This window comes from Tursiops truncatus, chromosome 3, assembly GCF_011762595.2.
Source record: "Tursiops truncatus isolate mTurTru1 chromosome 3, mTurTru1.mat.Y, whole genome shotgun sequence".
In the NCBI taxonomy this organism is placed as follows: Eukaryota; Metazoa; Chordata; class Mammalia; order Artiodactyla; family Delphinidae; genus Tursiops; species Tursiops truncatus.
The window spans coordinates 65,490,413-65,515,951 of NC_047036.1; the positions used below are offsets into that span (position 1 = coordinate 65,490,413).

At 39.8% G+C, this 25,539-nt stretch overlaps 1 non-coding gene across 1 annotated transcript; it reads left to right on the plus strand.

Moving 5' to 3' along the window:
- Positions 1-17,329: 17,329 nt before the first annotated feature.
- Positions 17,330-17,436, plus strand: LOC117311979 (U6 spliceosomal RNA). The gene has a single exon (XR_004526168.1). It is a non-coding gene; the product is annotated as a U6 spliceosomal RNA (small nuclear RNA).
- The last annotated feature ends 8,103 nt before the right edge of the window (positions 17,437-25,539 follow it).

The following is a 25,539-nucleotide window of genomic DNA, read 5'->3' on the forward strand; positions in this document are numbered from 1 at the left end:
TAGCTGCTGATTTCATTCTCACTCGGAACCGTCTCTCTCTCACTTCTGAGTCACTATGGAGCTCTCAGATTTGCCTCAATCGGACTCATTTTACACTCTGGCTTTTCTTTGATCTGCTTTTTTTCTCTTGGTGTGCAGTAAAGATAAAGTGCACTACAAGATGGTGCTGTGTTCTGCATTTGCTTGTTTACATTTCAATTCCAATCCCTTTATTATTTATTCTCTTTACGAAGGCAATCTATGTGCTATAAGCTATTCCAATATAGAAAGATGGAAAGAAAAAAGTGGAAAAAATCACTGATAATCTCATCATCAAAAAATAATCACAAAAGGGCTTCCCTGGTGGCGCAGTGGTTGAGAGTCCTCCTGCCGATGCAGGGGACACGGGTTCGTGCCCTGGTCCAGGAGGATCCCACGTGCCGCGGAGCGGCTGGGCCCGTGAGCCATGGCCGCTGAGCCTGCGCCTCCGGAGCCTGTGCTCCGCAACGGGAGAGGCCACGACAGTGAGAGGCCCGCGTACCGCAAAAAAAAAAAAAAAAAAAAAAAAAAAAACCACAAGCAACATTTTGATGTACTTTCTTCCAGATTTTTCCCTACCTCCCCTTCCTTATTTATTTATTCTCTATCCATTTTCTTCCCCTGCTTATTTGAAATGCTAATTATATTACATAGCAAATTCCCAACGATTTGTCAGTGTGTTTTCTAGACTCCGTCCCAGTGATTTTTTTGTACTGACTCAGAGTTCTGAGGGCTCTTCAGAGCCCTTGGGGTGTGGGCAGGAAGCAGATCCGTCTGCTGAGAGCTGGAGGTTCTGGGTCTCCCAGTCCCCTTTTACCAGACCGATTTTTTTTTTCCCAGACATTTGGGCTTGTGTGTGAGATTTTGTTAGAATAAACAATTACGTGGCAAAATCCAATTCAGACTTCACATATTCTGCTCCATTTTCCCATCAGGGTAGACTTTGATACTATGCTTTACTAGCAGTCATTTTGGTGTGACTGCATTGATGTGACGATTTTGAAGTGAGGATGTTTCTCTGTGGCCTAAAAAGCAATCATTCCGTGGATAACTCATCAGTGAGTACTGTGTGAAATAGACATCCTCGCCAAATTCCTGAGCCATCCCTGGGCGCGGTTGTCCTTTTCTGATGTCCCCTGTTGGTGCCTCTCTCCATCCCAGGGAAAGAAGAGTTCTCACAAGGTCTCTATTCATTCCTAGCTGCTCTCCCTTCCCATTCGTGGTGGTGTGAAAGTTGGACACACCCCATAGGACTAGAGGCCTCCACAGTGACTGAACCTGACTTGCTACCCGGGGACTACCCACCTGATACACTAGTTTTCTTGCTGTAGTAACTGCCTGCCTCCATGCACAGATGGGACTACAGGGCCCCAGTTGCTCTTTGTCTGTCTTCGTAGGCCAGGGACAGCTCACCAACCCCGTTGTCGTACCCTCCCCCCTCACATTCCTGCACTTGCCAATGTAACCTCTCAATGTCTCACTTCTGCCCCAAGAGTAACCGTTTCCCAGGATTACTGAGAGTAGGAAAGAACCCACTTTTATCAACCAGGATGTGGCCTTGCCTCATGACCAAGAAGGAAAATAACAGACAAGTTTTACATTGGTATATATTATATATTTAAAGTGTGGGTTATCTGTCCTACCCATGACTACTTCGTCACGTAAGCAAAGTAAGCAAAAAGTTTGTGCATTTTCTGAGAATTTATTTGTATATTAAATGGTCTGCCTTTCAATACTTTCATTTCTCTATTTACTATGGCCTTCTTCATGTACATTCAATTAATAAGTTATTGAACTGTTTACTAATGGCACTTATTTGAAGATCTAAAAGATATACACCTCTTTTTGTAGACTTCCTCCTTATTCTAAATCTATCTAAATCAACATAAAGTAGATACAAGAGAGTAGGTATGAGAAGGGGCGGGGGGGGGGGACTCAGACCTAACACTAACATTTATACAATGCCTCAATGATATATGTGAAATATATGAAATTTATAAATGTGGTTAGAAGAATAGGATTAATATATTTGGGGAGGCTGGCTTACTTATAACAGGCTTTTGAAATATTTTATTGAATTGATATGACTGTAAAATTAATGCATATGTAATTTTTAAAATCCCAACAGTGTAGCACTGAGTAAAGTAAAAGTTCTCCATTTTTGGTGTAAGGGTTAGAGATAGAATAAGGGGAAAACGTGTCTTTGGTACAAATTTCTTGGAAATAAAAGAAAAAAAGTAGGATCACTTTTGTAGGATCATTTTGGTGTGATTATGCAAGAATATTTCAGATTGGAGGTCTACACCAAAACCACACAGTTTTCATTGCTGTAGCTTTATAATATGATTCAATATGTACCAGGTCAAAGACCCACTAAATTACTCTTGCCCCCCATCCCCCCGCCCTCAGGATTTTAGTGATGACTCTTACTTGTTTATTGTTCATTTAGAATCATTTGGCTAAGAATTGAATTAAACTTTGACTTTACAGAAATAGCATATTTAGCAGCTAAGAGAAATGACAATAAAGTCCTAGTCTTTCAATGCAGCTCTATTATAGGCTATAAGCATTTTGCTTCTGTGAGCATCACCAGAAACTATCTTGACCTTTAATGCTTAACATTTGTCCTCATGATAAATTAGAATTTGTGAACACAGTTGGTGGTTCATTCTAGTTTCACACTGTTTTTCCCCCTGGGAAGGTTTGAAAGGAGTGAGTGCGTTGTCCTGATCAATTAGCACTTTATTGGCACATAAGTCGACTGCAGCTCTCTTAACAGGAATCGTTGGTTATAAACTGTTGCTGGGGAAAAGAGGAGGAAGAAACTTCACATTACAAAGTGGGAAGTGGTCTCTTGAAGGCTAATTTTGTTTTTCCCGCTGCTTGCTCTTTGTAACTTCAGAAAATTTATTCAAATGTATCTATACACACAGTTTCTAGGTGGCAACACAAACGTTTCACTCATTCCCCTTCCTCTTCTCCTTTATCTTATGTTCTTGTAGGTTGCGATGATCAGAGACCCACTCAAAGTACTCAGGTTATGGGATTTTATTTTAAAGATATATGGGAAAAGGAGGACTCTTTAAGCTCTTTCAGGTTACAAGGAACAGAGAAGCTTGCCATGGGGGTTAAATATAAGGATGCCCACTGAAGTAAGAATAACAGGGGGAAAAAAAAAAGAGTTTTATATCGGCATATATGACATATTTTGAAGTGTGCGTTAGCTGTCCTACCTATGAATATTTTGCTGCATAAGCAAAGCAAGCAAACAAAAGCATGAATTTTCTGAGAATTCATTTGTTTATTAAATGATCTGCCTCTCAAATACTTTGATTTCTCTCTTGATTTTACCATGGTTTTATTCATTTTTACTCAACTAATAAATTGTTTGAATGTTTACTAATAGCAGCTACCCATTCAGGCCTCAAGGAGCTAGAACAGGTTCTAAAATGGCCTCAGAATATAATGCTTCCTACTCTCATATGTCCTTCTAATAGGTCTCAAGTTATCTCTGCTTTCACTTCTTCTGAGACAACTTCACCACTTCAGACCAGCGCTCTCTATTTTTTTTTTTTTTTATGGTGCGCGGGCCTTTCACTGTTGTGGCCTCTCCCTTTGTGGAGCACAGGCTCCGGACGCGCAGGCCCAGCGGCCATGGCTCACGGGCCCAGCCGCTCCGTGGCATGTGGGATCTTCCCAGACCGGGGCATAAGCCCGTGTCCCCTGTATTGGCAGGCAGACTCTCAACCACTGTGCCACCAGGGAAGCCCAGTGCTCTCTACTCTTATCCTCTTTGCTTGTGAGCACCTTCCTACTCCTGGTACATGGCATCTCCCTATTGCCTCCTTTCTCTGTCTTCCTCAACCCACGCTACTCTACACTGCCAAGTCTCTCTGGATATCTGGCGTTCAAATTCACCCAGAGGGAGAATCTGATTAGTTCAGCCTGTCACCATCCTTACTAAAAAGCTTTTGTAGTAGCCTCTAAACGGACTGCTTTTGTATCAGGCATCAGTCCCTGGCCCAGTTAACTGTGACCAGGGCAGGGTCACCTGGCAGAAAGCATGAGTCTCCATGCCCAGGGAATCCCCCTGCAGCTGCTTTTCTCTGAAAGACATCATGCGTATGACAGGCCTTCAGAGTGGAAGGGCCTGATTAGTATGGGAAAATTTTAGATTTTTATTCATGCTCACTAAAGGGGTCAACACTTATATGGCCACAAATACAGGTCTTGACATTGGCCATTGAACTGATAGAGCACCACGAATACAGCTCAAAGTCGCACATGTTGGCAGCAAAGATTTCTTGGCCTTTACCACTCAAATACAGCAGTGAGTGACTCCAGCCAGAAAGGCGTAGCTGGTGGGGAGTATGGTATGTGATCTAGATTTCCCCAATCATACCAGCCTAGGGAAAAGACATCAATACCAGTAGCCAAATAGCATTTGTCAGAGTCCATCGTTTTGTGCTCAGAAGGAACTGTATTTTTCACCAATGGAGCTTGCATTTCCCGGACGGTTTCTCCCATGTGCTAGCAGAAATAAGCCTCTGGACTACTGTGGCGTATTTGAATTCTGTCCCTCTTTTGTCGTGACTCCTTGTGATGAAGACCCTAACTGCAGCTGATGCCAAGAGTAGCAGCTGTGCTTCCTGCCAAAAACACCATTGCAGCTGCTTCTGCTGCTGCCACTGCCTCCCAAACAGAAACTGCTCCTGCCTGCAGAAAAAGACGCCACTACATCTACACCAAATGTAACTCTGCCCACTGTAAAGTCGTGACAAACAGCCACAGCTGCAGCAAACTCCACTTCCACTAATGTTGCTGCTTTCATTGCCAGCAATGTTGTCACCACCACCAGTGCCACTCTTGGTGTCTATGGGCCAGATGCCTTGCACTCTTAACGTCCCAGAGAGATGTAAGAAAAAATAGCTTCTTAACTTTTACTTGTTAAGTAAAAGTAACTTTTACTTTTACATTCAAATTTTATCCTCCATAAACTTGGCCATGAGTCCATAGGAGCTGGGCCAGGGCATAATCTAGGTGACAGATTGTGTCCAGAATCATCCCTCCCTTCCAGTGTCAGCTCACTGGCTCCTCTCCATCTGCTCATTGCTTTGGGATGAGCTCTTTCCCACAAACTTCTTGGTGCCTCATGTGTATTGGAGTATGATCGGCCTCAGGCAGCCCACAAGCTGCAGAGTAATTAGCCACTTCAGAGGAATTAGCTATACCTTGTTATGTGATTAAGTAATTTAGAGATCACCCAGACTAAAAGATATAGTCTATAAGCATGTGTTTAAGGAGATTAGGGATATCTTAACATATATGATTGATGTGAACAAGAATTCGAATTTCATCAGCTGTATTCTTCCCAGTCTAAAGAAAGAAAGAGAAGGTAGGTGGTCTCCCTGCATTACAGAAATGGGAAGACCAAGATGCAGAATTTTTGCCTTTATTCAACGTCTTTCAAAGGAAGAAGACACTGAATCTGACAAAGATATCCCAATTATTATGAATGCATAGTCTATTTTAGCATAAAAATATCTTCTTCTTCACCATAGCCTGAGTAAAATATCAATACTTCCTCAAGGTTATTCAAGTCTTTGCTCTACTTCTGTGTTCATCAAGACATTCTTGTGGACTATTAAATACATTCACTTTGAGCATTAATAAATTTGGGACTCTGCAGGGAAATCCATCCTCATGTTTAGTGTTGGACACAGTATTAGTTTTCTGTATAATATTGAGTAAGTGTACACTATACTTACTGACGATATCATACTTTAAAGTTTTAGAAAGTTACTCAAACTAAACTCTTTACTGCGAATTACAGGCACTCTTGATTGATAAACATCGTTATCTCCCTAAATTCATGTTCTTGTATATGATACTTATTTTAAATGGGAAATTAGAGAGGCATCACTTAGTTTCTTTAAAAATAATAATTTTTCTGAAACTATAGAGAATGTGTCTTTTGTGAAAAAAAGTACTTACGCTGTCTTTTTATTTCCCCTAGGGCTATTAAACACTGTGTGCTAGTCCTTTATCAGCAGTGTTTATACTGCATGATTTTGTTTATTTAGATGCTTGTATAGAGTGTAAAATTATGGGTTTGGTGGTTTGCAGCTAAAATTTGCTTCCCCACTTCCATTCTTGCTTTTACTTGAATTTTGAAGGTTTTTTTTTTTTTTTTTTTTGGTATCTTTTGTTTTCCTCTGTAAAGCAGATAAAGAGTGTGTAAACTCCCCAAGGAACTCTCTGCAGATTGATAATTGGGGAAAATTCCTCTCCATTTGGGAGGTGCACAATTTTCAAGTCCAGTGATATCAAAGGAGCATAGCTTGGGTCAGGCTGGGAATTGGCCTTGTAATGTCTGTATCTTTTCCAGACCAGGGCAGTTCTGCTTGCCCTTCACCTCTCCCAGAAGAGATCCTATTCTCTTTTTAGTTTAGGAAGCAACTTAGGAAGACTGATTGGCTCAAAGCTGTGGAGAATATCAGTTTTCAGTTCATTTATTCTTTACATGAGTCAAATATAAGCCTACTTTGAAAGAATAACCTAGAGCTGAGTTGTTCACCTCTACTCCTTTAAATGGGTATTTGTTATGCACCCTCTGACAGGGGAACACCAGCCTTTGTCAACTTCTTAGATTGTTCTCAGCTCATCCTGATTTTGTGACTTCTACACTCTTAAGTCTCATGGACTCTTCGGAGCTAAAGTCAATTTGGCTTTCAGAAGTCTACATGAAGTTACAATTATTGAACCTAACTCAATCAGGCACAGCTATACAACATCAATTATATTAGTTTTTATTTTTGTCTTGTTTTGGAGGGCTGGGAAGGTCTGTTTTTTGTTTTTGTTTTTTGGTTGCAACTAACAGAAAATCAACTTGAACTAAGCCAGACAACCATAATAGGAAAGGGGATTTATTGGTTCATGGAGACTAAAGACTGAAGAAACAGAAAGGATACAAATGCATCTGGGTCTTAAGTCAACAGGAAACCTCCATCTGGATTTTGCAAGGTCTCTCTCATTCTCATTCTCTCTCTCCCCCTTTCCCTCTCCATGACTCACCCTGGCTCTTCTCAGGGAGTTGCCTTCATTCTCTTTCATGGAAGTCTTCTCCATGGGGCAAGAAACCACTGATGGCTTTTCATTTCCCTGTGTGGTTCCTATATACCAGAGAGGGGTACTGAGTCTCTTCTTGGTGGTTAACATTGCTCAGGGAAGAGTTCGGAATGGCTTAGCTGGGAAGGTGCCCACCCCTGGACTAATCAAAGGACTAATCAACAGTACTGCTTTGTAAGAATTTGGTGGTTTCCATGGGAACCACGGGTTAGACGGGGAGGGAAGGAAGGAGGAGGAACAAGTCCCCCAGAAAGAAAGGGAGTAAGGGTGCATGGTATCCACAGAAAGGAAACAGTATATGCCCATTTGAGATATGTGGTATAGCTGTATGGACACAAGGTTATTCCTTTTCCTTATTGGAGTAAACTGACATATGTTTATCTGTCACTGCCTCACATTCACTCCCAAGATTAGATTGTCCCCCTTTGCAGTATGTGGGGAAAATAGGCTTATTTGTGTGTACTTAACAATAATTAAGATCTTTTTTGTATTGTGAGATAAGTTATCCGATTAAATTCAACTTTTTACTTCATGAATTTGTCAGCTGATTGGTTGATCCTGCATCCACAAAGGAGTTTGAAGTGGGTTAAAGGAAACACATTCAGACTCCTTCCATTGTGTGTGATATGCCGAAAGTAAAACAAATTTTCCACATAGCCAGTGCTGAAAATAAACTATGATTTCAATCGCAGAATCAAAGCGTTATCCAGAAAACCACCCTTTAGAAGTCTCATAAAACTGCCATTTGAGTTACTTTTTATTTTCTTCTGACTTTAAAGGTTATGTAAGCATTGTGCAGCCCATGGCTCATCCAAATATTGGACAAAGGAAAACTTCAGAAATCTCCCAGGAATTTCCTCTGGTTGTAAATTAATAGAAAGGATGGAATTTTTGACAGTCAATGGATAAATTTAACAAATGATTACTCATTAAAAACACAAACAAAAAGAAACCAAAGCCACCCTGGCTTTGAGCATTGGCCTCACTAGCAAGATATTTTTCCCATTTTCTTCCCCTTTTGCTCTTATTTAGATGGCTTTAGAGCAAAATGCACTGTTGGAAACTGAACAAACCAGTTATCTCTGCATACACTTCTTGCTTCCCTTTTCCCAGAATCCATCTTTGAATGCATACTTGCAGAAAGGGTCTGTCTTGATAGGCAGAGGGACATTTTCCACCAGAGGGCAATTTGGCAATACTTCAGCCACGCAATCTACAGACACTTACTGAAAGCCTACTCGGTCCCAGCGACAGTACTAGGTGCTGGGTTACAGCACTGAACAATCAGGGTAAGGACCAATCTTCATAAAGTGCATAATATTCTCCAGTTTCTCTTCTTCCTCCTGCCATCAAAGTTCTGTCCTTGAATTTCTCTTTTTACTTGATCTCCTTTGATCATCACACGTAATGTTGCAGTTGTATAACTTCCGAATCTATAGCTTTGTGTATTAAATAGAGTCCCATAGATCTAATGGCACGTAAAACTTGTCTGTGTTTCTTTTTACCACCTCACATTGAATATGTCCTGAAAAATGAATCATCGCCATCTGCCTTCAGTGTCCTCCTTCCTCCACTTCTGATCATTTCAGTCCCCGTATTCCCACCCCATCACTCAGACTTAAAATCCCAAACGTCATTGCAGTGGGTTTAACAGGTCTTTTGCTCCCAATATTTCCTCTTTCTTTGATCCAGATTAAATTTTGATGTCAGAGGAAAATTCATGACTAAAAACCAATCATTAACTCTGATCACATATAGGAAAGAACTTAGTAAATTACAAAAGTGTACCGTGTTAGTTGTTTTCCATGTTCGTTATCATGTTACTACTCAGCTGAGGAGTTTTCAACAACTACCTACGCTTCTCAAATTCTAAACTCTTGGACTGGACATTTGAGGCCCTATAAGTTCTACCCCTTGTCTATTTTTCATACTTATTTGCCTTCGATTTTTCTGTGCATTGGGCAACTGGAATTGTTCACTGTTCCTTCACAGCCACATTGAAGAGCCTCGTCACGCATGCGTTTCCTTTGTCCTGGAACACACGTCTCCCAGTCTGTCCCTTCATGTCTCTCTCCTTGTGACCAACAATTGAACTCTGCCAGGAGGAGAGGCCCTAACATGGGAGTAATGGAATTCCACAGGGCATAGGATAACTGTGGCTTCGTGCACCAGTTAATATAAACCTTTGTTTGAAAATGCCAGGCATGAAAAGCTACGAAGAAGTATTGTAATTCAGGGAGGGAAAACGGACAAAAATTTTATGGGGCTTGAGGAGTAGGACGACAGTCAGCATATGCTACTTTCAGAAGTGGGAATAGAGGGACTGATCTTGGAGTCTGGGTGTTTGGACAGTCTGGAGTTTTGATATCAAGAGCTGTGGGGAAGATGAGTTAGGGGATACAGTCATTTGCCAGGGGATATAAGGGTGGGGAGGAACAGCTGCAGGGACCCAGGACATGTGAGAGCTGCCGTGGAAAATTCTCAAGCCTCAGGTCCTTCCGGGTCTCTCCCAGTAGACTCATATCTACTCCACTGTGGATTTGCCCTAGATCTGAGAGCTAATACGGCCTCCTCTGAATCACATAAACTGGCTACAAAATTTTCAGTAAAGAGAAAGATGAATAAATTAAACTCTACCCTTCTTTGTGTGTGTGGTTCATTTAACTTGCACAAAGGACAACTGAAATCTGGAAACTTCCCAAGGACTTATTGTTTGTGCTTGTCAGCACACCTGAGTAAAATCAAACTCCTAAGAATTATCTAGTCTAACTTTACAGGTGGCTACAGGGAGGAATAAATATCTAAATGCTTAGGGGCAAGTCAAGTGTAAAATATGCTTTGTGAAAATGCCTGATGAATTATGACATGATATGCTTCATTATAATAATGAATGATCTGAGAGTAAAGGACCCTCGGGCTTTTGAAGCTCATTGGTGTCAATTTGGGGAACAAGGGTAAAAGATTTACTCTTCAAGCTTTGCTGTTACGCTTTATATTGGGGTCTTTTTAGAAATGTTTATAATTGTTATTCAATAAAAACAACAAAAAATAGATCTGCTATAGAATTTTTATATGAAAAATTATCAAGCTATAAATTTGTCTTGTGATATTTAGTCTATGTCAACTCAATTTTGGAAAATAAATATAGAAAAGTTAGAAGTTTATTTCTTGATTATTCATATCAACTTTCCATTTGTAGTTGTGACAGATTTCTCAAATTTGGTATTTCTTACACTGAACTCCTGATCTCCCTCCACCAGCCTGATCTACCTAAATACATACATGTCCAGCTCAGTAAATGGCGACTCCATCCTTCCAGTTGTTCAGGCCATGATCTTGGAGTCACCCCTGACTTCTCTCTTTTTTATATCCCAACATTCATGTGATCAGCATATTCCATTGATTCTATCTTCACAATAGATCCAGAATCCAATCAATCACTCCTCATGTCCTTCATCACCACCTTCCTGGTCTAAGCAACCATCATCTACTGTTTGTTGCCGTAGCCTTATCCTTCTTTCGGCTTTCCTGCTTCACTCTTCTTCCATATAGTCTACTCTCAAAAGGGCAGCCAGAGTGATCCTCTAAAATCTCATATTCTTCTGCTTAAAACTTTTCAATATTCTCCCATTTCTCCCAAAGTAAAGATCCTTCAAAGTCTCTCAGAACCTCCAAGGCCCTGCGAAACCTACCCCCTTAGCTCATATCCTGTTTACCTCTCTGACCTCACCTCCTGGGACTCTCTCCCCTGCTGAGCTTCAGCCACATTATCTTCCCCGCCCTTCTTCCATTCTCAAGGTGCTAGTGGTAGCCTCTGGGACTCTTCCCTCCAACATGAGTTTTCTGTTCCTGACCCCATAGGAGATGCATCCCCTGCATAAGAACTCCAGCCTTGAAGCTAGCAGTGGACAGTCATCAGGAGAAAACGGATCCTACCGTACTCCTTTAAATTTCTTCTATTGAAGTCACATGTTTACTCTAAGGATGAAGAACAGCTAAATCATATGTGATGGAAAGAAAAGAAAGGGAAGATGAGGAGACCTCATGGAACTATAAATTTATGAGAATGGAGCCTTAAGCCACAGCTGAGATTAATTCCCAAAGTACTTCATATTATTTTATATTCTTACCTCTCATTAAAACCAGAAATTTCATATGAACATTTCTGTACCATTTAGAAGAGAGACATGAATATGTAACTGTGTAGACTGTGGTTCCTAGGCACCCGACTAAAGCTGCCAGAGTGGGTTCTCTTCCAGATTCTGAGAAACACTGGTCAGCTTTGGAAGATAGAAATATTTCATCATTGATACCTCTAGCCTAGGCAAACAACTGATTAAGATTATGAATTTTAAGGTCCTAGACACTGACCGAAGAATAAAGGAAATCAAAAAGCAAAAGAAATGCATGTTCTATGAGGTCCAGATTAAGAAACATTGATGAAATTGACAAAGCAAGCCTTGCTATTTTAGTACGTATTACACATTTTCTTAATAAAATAAGACTGTCCACATGATTCATCTCAGGTTTCCAGCACTGACTGCAAATATGTTCATCCTTTGGGAAAACAGGAAAGGACATCTAATGATGCAGAAATAGTCATAGAGCAGCCAGGAAAGAAAGAGACCAGAAGGAGAAGCGTGGACTGGATGGCAAAAGCTACACCCAAAGAGCTTGAAGACAGCAATCAAACACCTCCTCAAACTATGCTTGATGATTTCAAGGGGTGGGGGAAAAAAAAGAGTAACAGACATTGAGCCTCACTCGTTTTTCAGATGTACTGTGATTTTTGCTTGACTCATCAGTAAAAGTACGCATTACCTTTTATGGTCTTTTATGGTCAATTCCTAGACTATTTTAAACTGATCAAATTTTGTCCAGAAACTGGCATTCTTTTCCTACGATTTCCATATTTTCCAAACTCCTGGAGTTTCCTGAAATTCCTACCAAGAATTCTAGATATCATAGTATTAATTTTACTTCTTGTTAAAAATATTTTGCTCCCACCATCCATCCCAAATCCCCTTCACATTCCGTTTTTTACTTGTTTGTTTTATTGAGTTTTTGGTTTTAATAGACAAAATTTTAGGATATTGAAAGGTAAAGATATTTACCTTCCTTGATTCCTGAATAGAAACACTTTTATCTATTTTTTGGTTCTTCTATTGTTTCTTCCTGTATCTCTAGATTATAAATTTACCTGCTAGCTTTTCATTTGTTCATTATAGTCATAATCTGCTATTAGCTTCCTGCTATGATGCATTATGATTTAACACATTTACATAATTATATTGCCAAATTTTATTTTTCTTTTAGTTTGCCTTTGTTGTTTATTTTTGTTTCTATCAACTACGAACAGTATTCTTGACTCTGCTTCACTACTGTTCTTCCCCACTTTCAACCATCTGTACTTATACATGTATATCGTCACATTTAATAACATTTCATTTTGTTCTGTGTCAAGAAATACTTCTATTTTTTTAATTTATGGTTTGTTATTGTTTGGCTAACACCTGTTGAGGACTTTCTATGTGTTCAGCACTGTTACAAGTGCTTTGTGTAAATTAACTCAAGCCTCACGTGACTATAAAATAGATAACTTATTATTTCTATCTTACAGAAAGGAAATTGGGTAGTATAGAAATCAAGAAAATTTCTAGATTCATATAGCCAGTAAGAAATTTAGAGATGGTGCTCATAACAGCTGTGTAATACTATCTCTTTAGATTGTCCAAGTTGAAAGTCATTAACCACTATTTACGTTCTAGTAAGAAATCAAACGGAATCCATGGCAATGCCAAGTAGTGTGCTAGGATTATACTTAGTTTCTTATTTGGTCTGTTTTCTTAGAGTTCCTAAGTGCTTTTTTTTTTTCTTACTTTACCTTCCTTTTCTGTCTCTTAAACTGTTTTAGGATCTCGAGAGTAGTATTAAATCTTTTTTTCCTTTGATACCTTTTCCCAAGCCTTCCATTATTCTGCTCCAAGTTGTTCTGATTTCTCTCTGGGATGGATCATCACAGCCCTCTCACAGATGACTGGATCATCTGTTTGCTAGATATCACATTTTCCTCTTTCTTGGTTTACTGTCTCATTGTGCTATAGCATATTCTCAAGTAATATCCTAAGAAATAGGATAGTATCTTTCAGGGGATGTACATTTTTGAAGGTTTTAAAAATGTGTCCTTCTTTGGACAGTTGATTTGACTGCTTTTAGGATTCTAAGTTGAAAATAATTTCCATTCAAAGCTTTGAAGGCTCCATTACCTTCTAGCATTCAAAATGGTTGACTGGATAACCAATGCCAAGCTTAAACTTATTATTTTTGTTGATATGCTGTTTCTTCTCCTTGAAAACTACCAGGATAGTCTTTCGCCATGATATTCTGAAAATCTATGACAATATGACAATTAATCTGGGCTCTAATACGTGAGGCACTTCTGGATTCACTGGACTTATTTAGTCTGAAGACTTTTGTCTTCTACTCTAGGATATCTCTGTTTTTGTTTCCTCTCTTCTATCTTTTCTGTTCTCTTTCTAAAATTCCTATGAACAGGCTGTTGAGCTTTTGAATAATTATATATGTGAATATATATCTTAAAGCTTTTTTCTCATATTTTCTTTTAGCCTTTTGATTTTTATTCTAGAAAGTTCACTCAATACTCTCTTTTAACTCTTCCATTTTTTTGCTTTTCTATTTTTTAGCTTCAGACAACATATTTTTAAGTATCTAGGGATGTCTTTGGTCTCTGATTTTTCTTTTTCATTGCATCCTGTTTTGTTTTATGGATGCAGAATCTTCTCTGATTTCTCTATATTAATTAGAAATGTTTTGGGGTTTTTTTCTGAATTAACTCTATCTCCTCTAGGATCATGTTTTCCTGTTTGTTAATTTTGACCTTTCTCTTTTTTTGTTGCAGGGTTTTCTCATGTTCAGTGTCCCTTGTTTTTCATTTATAGTTAAGCACGAGGCCACAGAAGAGTCAGTCTCTCTGGGGTGAGTGGGGCTAGTCAACTGGCCAGCTCTCACACCAGAGGACTCTAAAATGACAGAACAGAGGCATTTGCTCCAGTGCCCTTCCTAGCTGTCCTGGTTCTCCTTAGATTGTTCATTCAATACGATGAGAAAAGATCTTCCTCCTTTTTTCATTGGTGGGTTTGTTTGTTTAAGGAGTGTGTGCCTAGCTTCCAGGAGTGCTGTGTGCAGGGGAAGGGAAGGCTGCAGCAGGGTAGTCTATATTCTGTACTTCAATTCACTCCCTATTCAGTGCCCCCTGCTTCACCCCTACTCTCCACTGTCCCTGTGATTCTACGAGCCACATTCTCTAGTGCTGGGAGAGCTGATGAGTTTCCATCTGACCTGCAGCTCTCCCTCCCCTTTCAGCCTTCAGCCTCCTCTCTTCCACATCAACAAATCTCAGTCATCCTTGCCCTTCCAGGAAAGTATTGAAATGTCTGTTCCGATGATGATGGCTCCCTTCCCATTCTCTTCAATGTTGAGAGTTTATACTTTCACTATTAATGTTCAGACCCTGCAGTCTTCACTAACAGAATGTGCTAAATGTTGTGGTTTGGCTATTAAGACATTTTATGTCGGCCCTTTTTTCTCAAAATATACCTCTCTTCAGCCTTGCAGGACTGAAGATATTCCTTTCTGGTTCTTCCACCACAGTGTAATGAAACCGGAAGTTCTGGAGTGAGCCTTAGTTTTGGGTGTTTTTAGGAAGCTGAGTGACCAGAACATGCAGCTGGGGCTGGAAGGACTGCTCTTGCTGGAAGCACAGAGGAGGCAAGCTGTAGTCCATCTCAGTGCTGATAGGTGTCTCTGCGTGACCTATTTCAAATTTTCTGCTTTGGAAGACATTTTTGAAAGACTTACTTGATAATATATTAAGTCATTAACTAAAGTTGAGAGAGTGCCGTATCAAGCTACTGAAGTGTTATCATCAAGTTCTGCTACTTGTCACGTGCAAGTAACTGTGTATGTAATAGTTATAGGATCAGGACGTTGCCGACTCCTACTTCTCCGTGGTGCAATGGGACAGAAACGCCTCCTGTGACGCACGTCCACTAGAATGCAGGTCTCTGTGGGCGCTCATGCAATAAAGTCATGTTATGTCACTTTTAAACTTCCCATAAGGAAAAGTATGTATTTCTAAGTTAAGCATCTATCCCAGTTCAATTAATCCTGCCAGTAAGTTACCAGTATGATAAGTGCCCCCCAGATACTATTAGAACTGTCCATTTTTAATGTGCAAGTTTATAAAACTTCTTGAAGCGTGATTGTGTCCCCTTGGCCAAAAAGCTCTGAGTTCCCTGCCCATGCCCCACTTTTACATTAAAGCTGCCACTCCTTGGAAGATACGTTTTCCCAATATGAAAGAATTTTGAAATTCTAGTGTGTATCACCTGATGAGTTTATTTAAAATACAAAATTCTGGGCCTTGAGCTCAGAAAAACTGATTCAGTAGATGTGGCCCAGGAATCTGCATTGAATAAATTGTGCAGGTTATTCAAATGCAGGAGATATTGAACCTTCCTTTAAGAATCACACTCTGAGGCATAGAGGAGAAAGAGGCAGATTAATGAACAAGCCAGTGTCTTTTGATAAATACTTGAAGAGGAAACAGAGCAGAGAAAATCAGTATGTAAAGGTCTCTAAAGGACCTGAGTCCCACTAGAGCTAAATAGATGGTAATTCTTCACATTATACATGTAAATGAATGAAAAAGATACGGAAATCATTATCAGGTTAATTTCATTTTTTAAAGAAAAACTCATTTACTTAAGTAAAGAACTTTTAGTTATCAAAATGCCAAACTTTGAAATGACAGTATTTTCATTCGCTTTGTGAAACCCTAATTCTACAGAATCATGCTTCTTCTGCATGCAGGATTGACGTGTGTCTCCCAAACACAGAAGACACACAACCTCAACCTGCCCTTTTAAAATAAATAGCAGTTTTCATACTTGTCTCTTCCTAAGAATATCTCTTAGTCTCTGAACCTCTATGTGTTTGCTCGTTGTGTCAGGGCAAACCTCAGACTCAAAGACAAAAGTGAACAGGTGAACATGTTGAAACTGGAGGCCTTTCTTTGCTGTCAACTATTTCACTCGGAGGAAAGATCACCAAAGGGGGCTAAATGGTTGAAGACAAGTATTCAGATGAAGTCAGTATTACATTCAGGCCGCTCTATTCTTTTTTTAAAGAACCTGAGCTATTTTTCACTATGTTATCATAAATGTAGGCAGGTAGAAACCTGCAGACTCAAACTGTGAGGGAAGTAAAAGTGACAGAAGTATTTGTTAGATACTTAAGTAGCTTGGCCCATCTTCCTCTAGTGTATATCCACCAGACAAGCAGTTATGATTGCTTTACAGATATTAAATTCTGCAGGAAAGTGACTCATTCTGATTGAAAAGCCTAGCATGATGGGGCCCAAAATAACCATGGCCAGATGCCAAGTGAAATTTCCCCTAAACATGACTGTCTTGCCCATTTTCACAATCCCAGACAAGGGTTGCTTCAAATCGATTCACCCCCCACCCCATCCCTCTACTGGTTAGAGCAAAAGTCCTTGACTTACCTTCCCAGTCCCCTAAATTGTCCCTTCTAGCCTGCATTTCTCATCTGGCTGTAAGTTTGTGGCCAGTATTTAGTGGCTGACCTGTGGACGGACTTAGCAAAGCTCAGATCTGCTCATCTTGCAGTTTTAAAGATATTTTGATTCCCAAAATGATTAGCTTCTTTTTATACATAGAAATGTCCTCAATTACTAGGCTTGTCACACAAGAGGGAGGAGAAAAGAGAGGAGGTAAAGGGAAAATAAAGGGGTCCCTGGAAGATGTCTGCTGTGAGCCAGCACTGGTTCTGCCTATGAACCCTTCACCCTCCTCCTTCAATAGGGTTTGGAAATTGGTACAAGTCTTTCCATTCTATTATTTACCTTGTGATTCATATTTTTTTTTAAAAAAGGATCAGTTTACCTATAACATATTGTGACCAAAAATAAAACTAAAATCAAGAGAAGTTTGCTAGTTGACTTATATTTTATAGGATGATGAGAATATACTATGCCTTATGCCAAGTGAGTATCAGTGTATCAACCATCTTCATTAATTAAAACTGCATGTACTGATGGCCCATTCTGTGCCAGGCACTGAGTTGAAATAAAGGTCCCACTGTGCTCGCTTTGGCGGCACATATACTAAAATTGGAAGGAAACAAAGATGATTAGCATGGCCACTGTGCAAGAATGGCATACAAATTTGTGAAGCATTCCATATTAAAAAAAAAAAAAGCGGTCCCACTGATCATTACGTACATATCACCCAAACTTAAAAAAAAAAAAATGCACTCTTAATTTCTACATGCCACTTGAGTTTATTTATTTTAATTTTTATAAAAGTTTTTCATTTCTTGCCCTTTATTATCACTAAAGAATATTTTCAGTGTTTTCAAAATCTTCTATGATGGTTCATATGTCATCAGACTGTGGTTGGTACACACTGGGATGGAACTGCCATCCAGGGGCTTAGAGTCTGGTTGGCGAGAGAGATTAATCAAAATATGATGATCTAACGCAGTAACCATGTCTGTGATCCTAAGTTGAGATTTCACCTAATAAGTAATAACAATAATTATTTCCTCATTTTTTTCCTGGGTATTAATGGTCAACTTTAGAGAGATGCTGTATTAGTACAATAACACAAAACACTCAAAATATCTCCATTAGATTTTAATTTTTTTCTTTTAATTACAGTAGAACATAGGTTTAGCTTTCTTCATTTCACAATACTTTAAATTATAATACATCTAATGAATGAAAGCAGGTGGTTCTCCCTGGCTCTGTGATTGAGTTTTCTGGGCCCAGGAGTAGAAACAGGCTACCCTGTGCAGACAGCTGAGAGCACCACAGCAAGTGAAGCTGAGAAGAGGAATTGAGGAGATAATTAGGCCTATGAGAGTGAACCAAGTAGTGTCAAGTAAATAATTTAATTCTAGCCTTTTTTCATTAATATTAAAAAATTAGACGAAAGGGGAGCTTTGGCTGTCTCCTTCTAGTACCCATAAATTACATGTGTAGCATTAAAAATGTCTATTGCTGGTCTAGGCTTTTAAAAAGTAGCTCAGGGATTAGATTAGCCATAGGAGGTCTGAGACTAATACCTAGGATTCTGACTCCTAAGGCAATGTTTTTTCACTACCATATACAATAGCCTGATCGTCAGCAAGAGATATCTTGCTGAAAGGGACTTTCTTATAGGACATAAAGGCAAATAATGATCTGTTCTGGAATGCCCAGCAGAATCCTTTAGCTTTAGTCTTCAAGATTCAAGTGTGAGCAGCTGTCAAAAAGAGCGAGTTCTCAGCAGAAACAAGGGCATGGGCACAGGGCGAGGCAGTGGTGGGAGGGGTAAGGATTGTCTCTTTCTTCTCCCCTGTCCTGCCCCAGGCCAAAATGTTCCCTTGACTCTCATTTCAGAATCAGAAGTCAGAGGCAGCACTTGTAGAATGGCTGGATATTCACAAAAGCACTGCTCTTCCTTTCAGTACCCATCCAACCTGAAAACCAGAATGATTGTAATCTTTGATCTCTGGATTCAGCCACGGGGTTTAGAAACAGCTGTACGTGAAGAGAGACGCTAAGCTGATCAATTATTTTTCTAAGTCATTTTCTAACAGTCATATGAGAAATCTCATGACAAAACCCGACACAATTTAAACACAACTTTAAAAATTGCTTTCAGATATTATTATAAAAACACATCAGTAATTAGTTGATAAAACTAACAATGTAATAGGGAGGTCAGAAATTGAGTTTTTACAATTAATAATAGAAATCACAGAAAACACACCATTCAAAGAAGGTAAGTGCTATTTAACACATTTTTCTCCTTTTCTGGAAATGAAGGATGACAGTCTCAGAACTTCAAGAAGTAGAGGTATTTCTGTGAAAAACAATCAATTAGATGGGTCAAATTAAGCTATCAATCATTTACATCTAGGTATTTCCATTAACATTTACAATCTGATCAAAGTTTTGGCTCTCCAGCTGGTCCCCATAAATTATATTCACAACACCCCAAATTTGTAAAGTGTTCAGTCTCAATTAAAAATAATTTGAAATTAAATTGGCAAGGGTGTGGTGGGTGAGGATTGAAATGCAAAGCAGTGCAGGCCAGAGGGTACAGTTAAATTTGAACCAAAGCCACAGCATCTTGTTATAAATATGCTTAAAATGTAAAGTCTTTGTCTTTGCCAAATGATGTGGAAAACTGAGAACATTCTGTGGGGATAATTGAAAGAAAGTAAAGAGAAATCCAAAGTTACCTTTGATTTGAGGTATTCAGAAAATGCAAAGCCAAAAAGATTTTTGATTTTGTTTTGGTTTGAGTTATCTAAACATAATTGCTATAAATTTCTCCACTTCAGTTATTATGTTTCCCTTAGAATAAAAGATACAAGGATACTATTTAGAAGCATGTTTGTTGAACAACAGCTAGAGTGAATTAATAAGTATAGTCTATACAAACACGTAAATCCCCACAATATTTCCTTTCTTCTTCTCACTTCTTTCTTGAGAATATCTGGAATTTTAATTGCCAATTATTCTTTTTTAAAGTAATCAAATACTATTTACATTTAACTATAAGTTCTATAGTTTTCCTTGCTCACTTATTATTTTTTTAACTCATAGTTTTTCTTAGACTCATTTTTTTATTTTGCTGTAACCTATCCTCTAGAAATTCTTTCTGAGAAATTCTGTGGGTGGTAAACTTCATGACTTATAGGTCTTAGCATTAGTTTGCATTCTTGATTCAAAATTATTTTCCCACAGAAATCTTGAAGAAATTGTTTCACTATTTTCTTGCATTCAGTGTTGCTGATGAAAAGTCAGCAGAACATATTGATCTAACACCAAGTAGGTAGGTTATGGAATTTAAACAATGAAAGAGATAAAGGAGTTCAGGGTTTTTACAGTGAGTGATTAATCTGAGCAAGGAGTGAAGGGTGGACAAAAGGGGGGTGATGAGAGTTTGAAAGTGGTAGGATCAATGGATTGGACTTCTTGACAAGGTCAAACGATAGATGGAGTGGGCATACAGAGGAGGTTTGATTGTTAATTTTATGTGTCCATTTGACTGGCCCATGATACCCAGATATTTGGTCAAATGTTATTCTAGATGTTTCTGTGAGAGTGTTTTTGGATGACATTAACATTTAAATTGGTAAATTTAAGAAAAGCAGATTTGAGTAAAGCAGATTGCCCTCTGTAATGTCTGTCGGCCTCATCCAAGCAGTTGGAGGCCTTTGGACTTGAATTGCAACATCAGCTCTGCCCTGGGTCTCAAATCTGCCAGCCTACCCTGAAGATTTGAGACTAGCCAGTCTCCATAATTGCAGGAGCCAGTTCCATAAAATCTCTCTCTCTCTCTCTTATACCTATCTATCTATCTATCTATCTATCTATCTATCTATCTATGTATCCAGGTTCTGTCTATTTGGTTTCCCTGGAGAATCCTGACTAACACAATAGGTGAGCTGGAAGGAAACACAGAAAGTCATGGTCAGAAGGTAAAATTGAGGATTTCTGATTGAATTATCTGAATAAATATATGTAATCTCTGATAGATTAAAAACATTAGTGAAATTTTTCTAAAATGCTTAACCCATTCACAGGGCATTAATAAAGCAGAGGGAGTGTTTCGTTATATGCAGTATCCCATTTCCTTAGGATGTACTTAAGGTTAAGCTCTGTTCTTAAGGTTATACTTCAGATGATAAAAATAAATAATAGTAACAGTGTTAATGGTGATGACATTGGTAGCAACAGTGATATTAACAGCTAACAATAACAAGTGTTTTGTCTATGTCAGGCTCTATGTTAAGCACTCCAAGTGCATTACCGCATTTCACTTTCACAGTAATTATGAGATAAGCACACTAGTTAGCGTTATTTTAGAGATGAGGAAACTGAAACGTATAAAGTTGAAACAAATTATCTAAGACCATATAACAACTAAGTGGCGATGTGGTCCTGGAAACCAGATCTGCTTTATCACTCCACTTACCTCTTTGTATATTTAACTTGGACACTAAGGTAGAATAATCTAGAATCACTACCTTATTCTTCTTCCCTTCCCCTCTACAATATCTTGCTCACGTGTTATCCTGTCCTCAGTCTTCTTCCTGGACTCTAGTGAGCCCGTGTCACTAACTAGATGCTCATCCTCGGGCAATTCACATCAGCCATGCAGAGCTCGCCGTCTCATTCTACAATGTGAGGCTATCTTGGCCTCTGTGCCCCTTCTTGCCCCTCATCTTGTGAGCCTGTGCATTTGCCTAACATTTATTTCAGTAGCTGTACTTGTTTTCTTTCACTGCGTAACAAATCACCACAAACTTAGAGGCTTACTACAACACAAAGTTATCATCTCAGTTTCTGCGGGTCAGGAATTTTGGCAAAATGTAACTGGATGCTCTGTTCAGGGCCTTACAAGACTGAAATCAAGAGTCACCTGGGGCTGTGAGCTCATCGGAGGCTCGGGTCCTCTCCCAAGCTCACCAGTTGTTGGCAGAATTCCGTTCCTTGTGGTTGTAAAGTCCCTGTTTTCTTGCTGGCCTGTGGTCGGGGATCACACTCAGCTTCCAGAGGCCACCTGCACTTGCCTGACATGTGGCCTCTCCACAGCCACAGTTTGTGTTTTCGAATCCACCAGGAAAATCTCTCTGATGTGTCTCCCTGTCTTCTAGAACCTCTATTAATACGGCTCATCTGATTACATCTGACCCACCCACACTCAAGGAGAGATTTTTTTTTCCCCAAGCAATATGATTTAGAGGGCCATCCATTCTGATACATGTTGTTTTTGCTCATTTATTTTTATTTGCTATATTGAATCCCATTGTAGGAACATACCAGTCATCCTTTGGATCTTAGTTCACACATTTCTTCAGGAAGGACTTTTCAGATCTGACAAACTCCCCCCAACACCTCATTGCCATGTAAATAGATAGATAGATAGATAGATATAGATCAATCAGTTCCCCTGATGAGGCACTCTCATAGCACTTGGTGGTTTTCTTTGTAATGCATTTTTACTACTCATCGTTATTTGGATTACTTGGTTAATTTCCCTCTTCCCCACCAGTTTATAAGCCCCATGAAAGAAACAATCATGTTTATTTTGCTCACTATCATGCCCTCAGTTCCTAGCATGAAGGAGTTCAAGACATATTTGTTAAGACTTTTCTGGTGCAAACGTTTCTAACAGCGTGGTTCTGATAGAATTATACGGCCGTGGGCATTGGTGAAATGTGGAAGAGCACTTCAAAGTCAAACCCTCTGTCAGTGAGAGCAGGAAACTGGAGGTTGGTGCACACAGGGCAACAGACTTTGGAGCTGCAATAATGCTGGATTCCTGCAGTGGAGGGACAGTCATTGCTTCTCTTTTCTCCGTCAGTAGAGAATTAAGTGTGTGTTTATGGGACTCAAGGTTATTTTCTTTTGAGAGAGTTAACTGATGGAAGGTCAAATAAAGCCACAAGTTTTTACTTAAAGAAAATAGAGAAAATGAAGAATTACTTTAATTATGAACAATGTGTCAAAAGACATGTTTCCGAAATTAATCTTTTTTGGGAGTGTAAAAATTCTTCCTATAATTCATTTTAACTCCTCTTAAAAAAGGAGGGGGCTACGTTCTACCCAATCCTTCTCTTGTAGACACACACACACACACACACACACACACACACACACACACACACAGTGTTCAGTTAGCTCCCGCTCAGATTACAACAAACAACATGAATTAATTACAGGCATTAAAGCTTTTCTTTCCAAGGTGTTTGTTTTCCAAAGATTAGTTTTTTCCGTTAGCTGCAGGAGGTACCCCTTTATGGTTAAAGAAGAGGCTCATTCTGGAAAGTGACTATAAAAGCCTTAGCACTGCTCCCCTCCTTCAAAACACCCCAAACCCAAGAGGTCAAGGGTCAGAAATGTTACACATCCAATTGTGTCTTTTAAAGACAGCTCAACTGAAATTCTCCTGGAGAAAGAGAGCAGAACAATCTTGGAATGGCTTGACTGTTAACATTTGTTCTTAATATATCAAAATTCTCCTACTCCTGTTCACAGAGTTTCTGAGTATTCTGTGAAGACTTTTCAGTTGAAAATCAGTCCGATCCCAGTAGTATTGGAGGATTTAAAAGAATGGAGAAGGTGTTCCGTTGGATTTCTTTTTTCCCTTCAATGTAGATTAGTGAGAAAACCCTAAGACGTTGTTTCTTACAGGTCAGGGTTTGTTTGTTTGTTTGTTTTTCCTTCTTGGTCTCCCTAAGGGGAATGTGTTGGTAGGGGAGGAATTGTAGAAAAACAGGAAGGAAGAAGCGAAGTGTGGGAAGAGAAGGATCTAAGATTGAAGATGTTAAGTGTAAAGTGAAATTGTCAGGATTTAAGCAGCTTCATCTAACTAACCTGCCATGAGCTCTGTGTGGTGACATTATAAGGGTCCTGCAATCTGAAACCCAGGAAAGGCAAGGAAAAACGGGGAAATTTGAGGTTTCCTATACAATAAATTCTGGCCAAGAGCCAGAAGCTTTGAGGGTTTTGCAGTCATTTTCAGACTGGTCATGTTTCTTTTTTGTTTTAACTTTACACTCATGCAGATTTTCTGGAAGTTCAAGGAGAGAGTTCACAATATATTGGCCTTGGCTTCAATGATTTGTGATAAACAGTAACCTTCTGCAGGATTTAACAACAGTGGGACAAAGCACACTGTAAAGAATACAGGGTAACTTCATATAGTATTAAGGAGTCATCGACATAAAAGTCCATGAAATGTTAGGTCTGTGAACAATGGCAGAGCAGAGTAGCAGAAAAACAGTTACTGAAGATAAGTGGCTAAACCTAACGCTGGATGTAAGGCAGGCAGCAGGGGATACAATGTCAAAAGAAGCAGGTCATAGATGTCTATCTCTTGTCTCAGCAGAGGAGGTCAACCAGATGTATAAAAACAACTAAGGATTTGGAAAGAGAACAGTGGGTCCTTTCCTTCTCCCCACATGCAAGGGAAATGGATGTAGTTTTAATAGAAATAAGTGACAAATAGATATTCCCAGCTCCCCACATACCAACCCATTGTACTGACACTGATGATTTGCTCAGGGTCAGATGAATATCTTTAGAAGCTCTTAACATGGAAAATATTACGAGGTCCTTCCCACTGGCAATTTAAAACAATACCTAAAGAGTGAAACACAACTTGCAGGAATGCTGAAATTAAAATAGCCTCTTTCTAGATCTTTTTTTATAAGAAAAATAGCTTTATTGAGGTGTAACTGACATACAATAAACCAGATGTGGTTTTTTTCTTGTTTTGTTTTGTTTTGTTTTTTGCGGTACGCGGGCGTCTCACTGTTGTGGCCTCTCCCGTTGCAGAGCACAGGCTCCGGACACGCAGGCTCAGCGGCCATGGCTCACGGGCCCAGCTGCTCCGCGGCATGTGGGATTTTCCCAGACCGGGGCATGAACTCGTGTCCCCTGCATCGGCAGGCGGACTCTTAACCACTGCGCCACCAGGGAAGCCCAAACCAGATGTTTTGATTGCAGAATCTGGCTGAGTTCACTGGAGCTTGACTTCTCTTATTGGTGTGGGGCTGGTGGCTCAGCTTTGTTGGTGCCCTGGGCCCACAGTGAGTCTGCTTGTTGGTTGACCCACCCCTGGACTCCTTCCAGATCCAAACAGGGGCTGGAGAAGGCAGAGAGAGAGGACCGGGGCACAGGAACAGAGCTTACACTGGATAACTGTGGAAAGCCTTCCAGAAGCATCTTCCCTCTGAAGTGGCCGCTGGTCCCAGGCCTCAGCCCTCCTGGCCAGTGAGGAGGGTGTGAAGCAGTCCTCTTCCCCACATGGGCTGGGCTGCTGCATCTGAGGTGGGGTGAGCGAGGGGAGAGCCCTGATAGTGCCATGGTGGTCACTTAGCAGTTGAACTTCCAGACTGCAGAGTCAAGCCACTGAAGGGAAAATGTCTGTACTTGAAGTAATCATAGGCTTTCTCCTCTAATACCAGCCTGTCCTGCCAGAGTGTCAGCAGCACAAAGGGCCCCAGTATTCTTCCTCCATCACAGAGTACATGGCACATCCCCCTGCCGCTTGGCTCCCAGCTCCCTGTCTGGACAGGAACACAGCTGGGCTTTCATCTAATAAGGGGCGGATTCAAGCTGATTACTTTTGTTTGGCCTTCACTGAAGACAACAGAGCAGGAGGCATTTTACATTTGCCTTGTATTCGAAGCCCCAATGCAGGAAGACTCAAGAACATTTTCTTCTCAGAGCAAAGGCTCCTAGTGAAAAATTGCATTAAGAAAATGCTCAGAATTTTGTACAGA